The following is an 8293-nucleotide window of genomic DNA, read 5'->3' on the forward strand; positions in this document are numbered from 1 at the left end:
TAACCTGAAGCACATTCAACCCGAGGTATGACTGTATTTCTAAGCATTTTCCCAGAATTGTGAGGAACACACAGCAGAGCTGGCTGCTGATCAGACACAAGCACTTCCACATTTTAAAGCTGAGGAAATACAGAGATTGTTAGCAAAAGGTAAGCCTTCTAACATACCTCAGAGAAGACCAGCAATATAAAGAATGAAAAAAGACATTCTGGATTTGTCAGCGTGCAAAATCCATTGACCCAGAACACAGAGACACTGCCTCATACGTAGAGACCATTGTCTGACGAGAAAAAAACAAAACCCTCTGTTAAGGATGACAGTTCCCGGCAGGCTCAAGCTTGCTGGTCCATCAAAAGGGATACAAATTTGGCAGACAAAGCCTTCAACCTTGCCAATAATCACTGGCCAAGCAGAGGAAGTGCTAACAGTATATAACTGCATTGTCACAAGAAGCTTTTGATTAAAAAAAAAACCTACCGCACAAATATTCCTGATAAAACTAGCTGAAGCAGAGTGATAAAATTATAGGCTCATGTTATATGCCACAGATAAATATTGAAATGGAAACTAATCTGAGATGGGAACCCAAGCTATGCTTCGTTTTTTGGGGACTGTAAATGCATATGAGTTGATTAAGAAGATTGAAAGGTATGGCATTTGTTGCAGCATCCAGCATATATTAGCAAAGAGGGTTTATCCTCCCAGCCCATCTGATCATTGTTTGTGTACTTGTTCGCTCTCTCCTCTGTACTCTTAATAACATTCATTTCCCCTATGTGGCAACATTTTTTATTTAAATATCATTGAAGTGACTAGATGAAAGTTCTGTATTGAAAAATATTAAATTAATTTAATTTTAACCAGAATGCCATGAGTTTATTAAAATATTGTGTTGGAGAATGCTTACATTGACATTTTTGCTCCTAAGTGCTACATCACATTACTTGTGCTTTAAGAGGAAGCAGATTGTCAATGTAATGGAAAATGGGGGCGGGGGGGGGGAGAGAGAGATGGGAAACTCACCTAAGTTTTGCAAGCGTGATTTCCAATACAAATCCTGTTACGGGCCAGACTTCTGCCACTAATGTGCTGAATGCATTATCATAATGAAGCATTTTTTCAAGTGTGCTAATCAAGTGATATTTGAACACTTTGCAAGTTGTGAATTATAACTCTAGGAGGCATTTTCACTTAATAGATAGATATAGGGGAAATGATTGGTTTACTGGAGATCACATGAAAAAACTGGGGAAAATTATTCCTATCACTTTGAATGTTTACTTTAGCCTTAATACCATGAATCTCTTTCTGTGTTCTTTGACTGAGCTATAAACTACAAATAAACGTCTGTACAGCTCAGTTATCAGCACTGATCACAAACAGTGTCAATGGGTGTCAAATCTTCAGTATGGCAATGGGGGAGGAGAATCTGAACTATAATGTTCATAACACAAAAACCCATCAATGATTTTCCAAATTATTTATGTGTTTGAAGCTATAAGAAAGTCACTATGTGGTTGTACTAGTTGCTTCTTTTCATTACATATCAGTTTCGATTAGTGCTTGGGAATAAGCAAGAAGCTTTGCAATATGTAATCTGGAATCCAGAGTGTTGCATATGCTGTTCTAGACATACACAGGGGCTTTTTAACTCCTCCTTTTCAATGCCTAAATGGGGTACACTGCTGCCAGAAAGAAAGAACAGCTACCCCCAGTGTGTACACAGAAGGACTTGGTGTGCATTCCTTTGAACCCCTGCCTTTTAAAAATGAATCACAGTTGACCCTACCATTGCTGCAAAGAGCTCAAGATTGGATACATGGGCTATCCCATTTTATCCTTAAACACCTCCTACATGGTATTTTAAGCTGAATTTGCTGAAGACCATTAAGTGTGAACCTCGTGTCTGCATGAGGATTTAATTCAAGACTCCCTAACCATAGCCCAACATCACACTGGCTTCCCACCTCATGCAAAAATGTTGACTGTTTTCTACATATTTATTGCATGGACAGTGATATGTAGATGTAAGCATATTATAAACATCTAGTTATTTATTTCAGAACATTTATATCCTGCTCTTTTAATGCAATGTGGCATTCGTTAATCTATGTGTTTGTGGCTAAGTTATTTTTCTGAGCATGCATACACCCTACACAGTACTGCCAACCTCATTCTGTTTGTGATGGCTAGGGAAGCCGTAATTATATTACAAAATGAAAAGTTATCTGAGGGATAGAGCTTTCTTTTTCTCTCGTGGAAATGATGGAAGATTGTTCCAAAATGCCTCTGGTGTAGAAGAGAATGGAGGAGTTGACCAAAGTTCTCCAATAATTCATCTAGTATTCATGCTTCACTCCTTTGGTTGGCTGAGGTGAAAGGGGCAGAAAGGGAGGCATTACTTTTCCAGGCTGTGTAGTTGTAAGAAATGTACATATGGCACAGTTGTAAAAGCAAAGAAACCTGCCACTGCTGAGAAGATGCTATTGCGTCCTTCCCTCTAATGCAGGGGTTGGCAAACTTACCATGCCTTGGGCCGGTGTCTCCAGCGCCAATCACGCGGCGGGCCAGAAGGCGGGGGAGCACGTGCCCATATGCATGCGCACATGCTATTTCCGGCGCACTTCCGGGTCGGAGGAGCACCGGAAATAGCTTGTGTGCATGTGCACAGGCCTCCTCCGACCCAGATGAGCACTGGAAATAATGCTTGCGCATGCGTACAAGCTATTTCCAGTGCTCCTCCGACCTGGAAGTGGGCAGCTGCGCAGAGCAGCGCCGGTAAGAGCAGGTGGAGGCAGCGGACTGTGGGGGTTGCTGCGGGCTGGATAAACGAGTCCCTCGGGCCTTATACAGCCCTCAGACCTTAGTTTGAGGACCCCTGCTCTAATGAGCCACCTCTATTTTAAAACTGAAGACACATTGTGGTCTTCATATACATCATTCTCAACAAATTGTCACTCGCAAGGTAATTCAGCAACCTACCTCAGCCCTCTCACACCTTTCAGGGACAGCTCAAAGCAGAATGTCCTCAAATTAGATGAGAACTGGTTCACATCCAGTGCCAAAATCATCCCTCACTTTAGCATTCAATCAGTTAAACAATAAGTGGGCAACCCTTGCTTGATGTACCAGAATATTGTGTTTGGACAATACAAAAGAGCTTGAAATTGTCCAAGCAACATTTCTGGGATCTTTCTGCAAAAAACAACAAAAAACCCCTCCTCCCCTTAGGGTGGAGACTCAAGAATGTTCTGTTGCTCTGTTGCTTTTTAAGAACCTTTGCATTATACATTTTTTGGATCAAGCTACAGTTTACAGAAAACAGCAAATTCCCATCTGTCTTGGGGAACATGTCTGTTTTAAAGAAGCTTAGACAAAGTTTTTGGCTGTAGTACGTAGTCACTAGGTTTAATCAGCATTGTGGTTTTCTGTTTAATCTAGCTGAGGCCCTCGTCTGCCAAAACTCAGACTAAATACAGAATTTAAGATATGGACACACCTTGGGATTTATTGGCAAGACTTCCCCCAGTTTAGATTTATAAAATAGAACCACTGTCTGGAAAGTTATTTAACTTCATTAAATTAAATGTACACTTCACAACCCTCTGATTCCAAATTATAGCAGCCATAGTCATAGACAGACACTATTGTAAGGCAGGTTATGAGACAAGTTTACCTCTGTAGAGGAGAGAGGATTTAACAAGTCCTTATAATCTTCTCAAAAGGTCAGACAAAACCTACAGTCTGTTTTGCACTGAGTTAAGCATAGGGCTATCTGTCAGATTACTTGTGAATGGAATAGATAGGGTGATTGCATAAATTTGTTTTATTTGCTCTGACTACAGTAACAATTAGATTAAAATGAATGTGGAATCTTGCCAAGGTAATTCCTTGGAAGTACCTTATAAGTTTGGACTGCATCTTGACTTGTTTTAATTCTGCTGATATGCCTTTTTTTATAAAGCAGAAATTAAATTCCTTTTTTCTGTGCTGTCCACAGTTTGGGATTGAGGTAGGCCAATGCCTCATGCGGTAGCATGCAGCCATAGTATTGCCTATTATTATTATTATTATTATTATTATTATTATTATTATACAGTGGTACCTCAGTTTTCAAGCATCTCAGAAGCTGAACGTTTCAGTTTCCGAATGCCGAAAACCCGGAAGTAAATGCTTCCATTTTTGAACGTGCCCCGGAAGTCAAATGGCTTCCGCTGTGTTTTGTTTTTCCCCAGTTTTCTCCATTGCCTTTGCAGACCCCCCTTTGCGCCTCAGTTGTCAAATGTTTCAGAAGCCAAATGGTCTTCTGGAACGGATTACATTCGGTAACCGAGGTACCACTGTATTTTTATACTGCCCTTCATCCTAGGATCAGTATAAAAAACAAAAGTACTTAACTTTGTAACAAACAAAACAATAAGCTCAATGGCAGATTCCAGGTGCTTTGAGTGAGATGATAAAGTGATGCAACTAAACCATCTTTCATAATGATAAAACATAAGTTTTCTTTGATAACTCAGTATTTTAATAAATGTCTTTATCCTCCCCTCCCCCCCCCCCGGTAATTCTCTGTGTTCTTGGGTTTTGAGGGTAGCCTTTACAAAGTTTTCTTTTGAGAGAATATATAAAACAGTTAAATATATAAAAATAGTTAAAACAATTGCATATAGCATACATAAAATTATTTCAAATCCAAGTGGAATAAAGATCTCCATTTAGAAATCTTCTTCTTCAAGAAATTCAAATTAAAATTCAAAACACCCAATATATCTTGCATTAGAACAGACAGTGGAAAATCAGTTTAAGTGTTAATTAAGGACGGCAGCAGTATGATTCTGGTCTTTTTCAATATCAGTGCTCTTTTTGGTAATCGCAATGGCTGGATGTCACCCAGTTTTTACACTTCAGTTGTCACCTGATAAGTTCAAAATTCAATCTAGATGGGCTTTTATCCTAAGGCTATCGTATAGGTGGTCTTCATTATTTTTATTTAGGCTTTTCTGAAATCCATCTAAGCCTTAGTGGTCCACTGTCAATCACATATATTGCCAGAACTACACTTGTTAGCAGATATAGTCTCCTCCTCCTCCTCCTCCTCCTCCTCCTCCTCCTCCTCCTCCTCCTCCTTCTTCTTCTTCTTCTTTGTCTTCAAAAGGAACATCTTTAACAGGTGCCAAAAATACAATAGAGAAGGTGCCTGTCTGTTATACAATGGGAGGGAGTTCCAAAGCGTAGGGGCCATCACATTAAAAGCCCTATTCCAACATTGTGCAGAATGGAACTTCTTATAGGATGGTGTCTGCAGGGTGCCTCCTCCTGCAGAATGTAGTGATTGGTTGGGTATGTAAAGGGTGAGATGATCTAACACAGTTGAATGTCACATGGAGAAAGGCAATTCATTTTTTACACATGGAGAGTTGGGGTGGAAAGGGCATTTCCTTATGAACATAACATTTTATATCCTCAATTCATAGGAAACAGTTTTCCTGTTGACTCACATGGTGTCCTTAAAGATGCTGTTATTTCTATATTCTACAGAAAAATAAATTTGACATAAGAAAAAATGCAGAAAAAACTTTTAAATTAATTTATTAATTACTCAGGAACTTTGTAGAGCAGGATCCATCTCCACAGTGCTACTTGCTGGGCCATTATACATCTTCCCATTAATTTTTTGTTCATCCTCCACTTCAATGTGTTTCCCTGTCACTTTCCTGACTGCGAAAAGTCCATGTTTCAAAAATGGGGATTTGTTGTGTCAGGGTGTCAGAGCACTTTAATCCACTTGAATTTCTCAAATTTAAATTTCCAATATGCACTTGAATCCCTCCCAGAAAACACCGACAGTCTGGAGGCAGCCTTGCATTTGTGACATTATAATTCGTGTTCAACCTGATCATTCTGTAAACAACATGAAATCAAGACATGCTTTCTAGCCTTCCTCTCACAAGGAAACATTTTCTTAAAGCTTTCTCCACTCAGGGATGGAAGAGTGCAAAAAGAAATGACAGGAGCCCAAAAAGACACTGGCAAAATGCCCTATTAATAAAATCCTGGATTATTCAAGACAGCTAATGCTTTGTAAGAATGAAAGATCGTGTTCTTGTATCACTTTTTAAAATAGCCACTGGCAGTGCAGTCTCATGCATGTTCACTTAGAAGGAAATCCTAAGAAGTAAATTCAATGGGAGTTTGCACATGGAATTGCTGAGACAACAACAGCAGAGAATCTGCTACTCTGATATGCTCCTTTCTGCGCAAGTTAATGAAGCAACAACAGTTGGAGAAAGTTAGTAGGGCACTCTTAGAGTGGTCATGTAAGGTAACTAAAGCTTTCTGGGAGATCATATATACAGTGGTACCTCGGGTTAAAGACACTTTAGGTTACAAACGCTTCTGGTTACAGGCTCTGTTCACCCAGAAATAGTACCTTGGATTAAGAACTTTCTTCAGGATGAGAACAGAAATTGCGCAGTGGCGACGTGGAGGCAGCGGGAGGCCCCATTAGCTAAAGTGGTACCTCAGGTTAAGAACAGTTTCAGGTTAAGAACGGACCTCCAGAACGAATTGAGTTCTTAACCCAAGGTACCACTGTAATGAAATGAAAAAAATATTCAAAATAACTTTTGTTAAAAAAAACCAGAAGCTTTTTTTTATTAGGAATTATAAGTACCAGCATTCAAAGGAGCAGAAAAGACATTTTATGTATGTGACAACAGCCACACAGATGCTACTAGCCCAGAGATGGAAAGAATAAGTCCCTACCAGATAGGAATGGCAAGTGAAGCTGATGGACTACGCCAAGATGGCAAAGCTGACTGGAAAGCTCAGGGACCAAGAGGACAAAAACTGTAAAACAGAGTGGGGGGAATTTATATTTATTTAAGAGACCACTGCAAGCAGATGAAAGCATCAGCAGGATTTTAATCTCACTTGCAATGTAACAAACATTATGGACAATATGGATTGATATAAAATATAGACTATATAATATGCAGTTGTAAATGTTGACAATAGGATCCATGAAGGGGATGGAGGGGGTGTCTCAAGATTCAGAATAATCTCTATATATGGATATGCATTTGGATTGTTACAAAATTGTACAGTGGTGCCTCGCAAGATGAAAAGAATTCGTTCTGTGATTCTCTTCGTCTAGCGGTTTTTTCATCTTGCGAAGCAAGCCCATTGACGGATTAGCGGATTAGCGGATTAGCGCTATTAGCTAATTACACTACAGCTAATTAGCGGCTTTTAGCGGCTTATCAGCTGATCGGATCAGCTGATAAGCGGCTTAGCGGCTTAGAAAAAGGGGGGGAGGGGAAAAAACCAGCAGGAACTCGCAAGACATTGTCGTCTTGCGAAGCAAGCCCATAGGAAATTCGTTTTGCGAAGCACCTCCAAAACGGAAAACTCTTTCGTCTAGCGAGTTTTCCGTCTTGCAAGGCATTCGTTTTGCGGGGCACCACTGTATTTGCAAAATCAAATAAAAATGATTTCCAAAAAGAAGAAGAAGAAGTAGGGCGCTCTTAAAGATTTGATAAAAAGACAGCATCGTGTTGGCCCATAAGTATTGCAAACCACAAGCAGGCCCAACACAAGAGTTCATTCCGGAATGCTGCACCATGTTCAAACACCCTGGGAAAAATATAGCCTTCGACACCATGTGATTAGATCTCAGATGCCAGATTAATATACAGAAGAGTTATAAACTATAATTATTGTAGCACTTCTCTGCATGCCATTTCAGCAGTTCCAGAGTGGAATGTGGGTGGGGTCTGGGTGTTTGTACTTGTAGACAAACATGCAGTGTTGGATTTTGTTGTTGTGTGTGTATGCAGAGAACTCAAAAACACTCATTAGATTTTCCTGCACGTTGCTGATGCACCAAACTGCGTAGAATACCGTCCTCCAAGCCTGTTTCTCAGCTTTGCTCAAGGCTGGTAGACGGGTCACATAAAGATGGCCTTTTAAAGAATTGCTTATAAAATATATTAATAACATATTTATTATTTCCTCGCAGATCCTGTCTGCTGTTGACACTGCAGCAAGGTATAAGGTTGTATTCTCTTCCTCTCTACAGCTCTACCTACCCCCATGGACACTGCTGTTCCCCAGCGCTGCTGCTTAGGCATGAAGGCTGTAACTCAGGGGCATAGCTAGCTGCTCTGGCACCCAGAGTGGTAGGAGTGGGGCAGCCCATATGGGCGGGGTGATGCGACCGGGAGGCGGCACGGTGAGCTGCCCACGGAGTCTGCCTGGCGGACACAAGCCCCACGCTGTCATTTTGGGAAGT

The sequence above is a fragment of the Podarcis bocagei genome (assembly GCF_964188305.1).
Source record: "Podarcis bocagei genome assembly, chromosome: 2".
Taxonomy (NCBI): domain Eukaryota; kingdom Metazoa; phylum Chordata; class Lepidosauria; order Squamata; family Lacertidae; genus Podarcis; species Podarcis bocagei.